This window comes from Poecilia latipinna, unplaced genomic scaffold, assembly GCF_001443285.1.
Source record: "Poecilia latipinna isolate Pla-1442-1.1 unplaced genomic scaffold, P_latipinna-1.0 Scaffold5117, whole genome shotgun sequence".
Taxonomy (NCBI): Eukaryota; Metazoa; Chordata; class Actinopteri; order Cyprinodontiformes; family Poeciliidae; genus Poecilia; species Poecilia latipinna.
This window is the reverse complement of record NW_015117733.1, coordinates 13,476-14,305: the sequence shown is the minus strand read 5'-3', so window position 1 is coordinate 14,305 and position 830 is coordinate 13,476. Positions and strand designations below refer to the sequence as shown.

Sequence of the window (830 nt, the reverse complement as noted above, 5' to 3'; positions counted from 1 at the left end):
AAAGGGAGGAAAAATAAACACTTCTAAACAAAAGGACAATCAACACTTGTCCTTGGGAGTGTGGTACAAATAATCCTGAGGTCATGGGTTCAGTCCCCAAATTCAAATATAAAGTCTTTCAGACAATCAACACTTCAAAATATAAAAAGGGTGGAAAAATAAACACTTCTAAACAAAAGGACAGTCAACACTTGTCTTTGAAAGAGTGGTACTAATAATCCTGAGGTCATGGGTTCAGTCCCCAAATTCAAATATAAAGTCTTTCAGACAATCAACACTTCAAAATATAGAAAGGGTGAATGATAAAATCAATACTTCCAAACAAAAAATGGTTCTGAAATACAAACTGCTCTTCAAAATAAAAATGTTCAACAATTCAAAATAAATAAAGGTCCAAAAAAATAAACACAAAATAACAAATTGCTGGAAAGCAATTTACCTTTATGCAAGTTGATTTTGAAAAACATTAGGATATGAGCACTTTTATTAAGATCATCTAAGTTTTTAGCAAATTGATGAAAACTCATCAATCTGAATGGCAGGTTTGCTCAGCTGGTCAGCGTGTGGTGCGAATAACGCAAAAGTCATGGGTCCAATACACAAATGATGTTTCTACTGAGACTTGTACTCAGACGCCTGGATTCAGAGTACAGACCATGACACCATGACACCACAGAACCCTTGTTGATCTTTAGTAAACACCTGTGATGAATAGAACATGCAAAATCTGTTTCTGTCTGGTTTTGAACCAGAGACCTTTTGCGTGTTAGGCAAACGTGATAACCACTACACTACAGAAACTCATGCTCTTTGCAGTGTTCCTGGTAGAT

The 830-nt window shown here is 35.5% G+C and overlaps 1 non-coding gene across 1 annotated transcript; it reads right to left on the bottom strand.

Annotated features, from left to right (window-relative positions):
- Positions 1-728: 728 nt before the first annotated feature.
- trnav-aac (transfer RNA valine (anticodon AAC)) lies at positions 729-801 on the bottom strand. Its single transcript has one exon. It is a non-coding gene; the product is annotated as a tRNA-Val (tRNA).
- Positions 802-830: the final 29 nt, after the last annotated feature.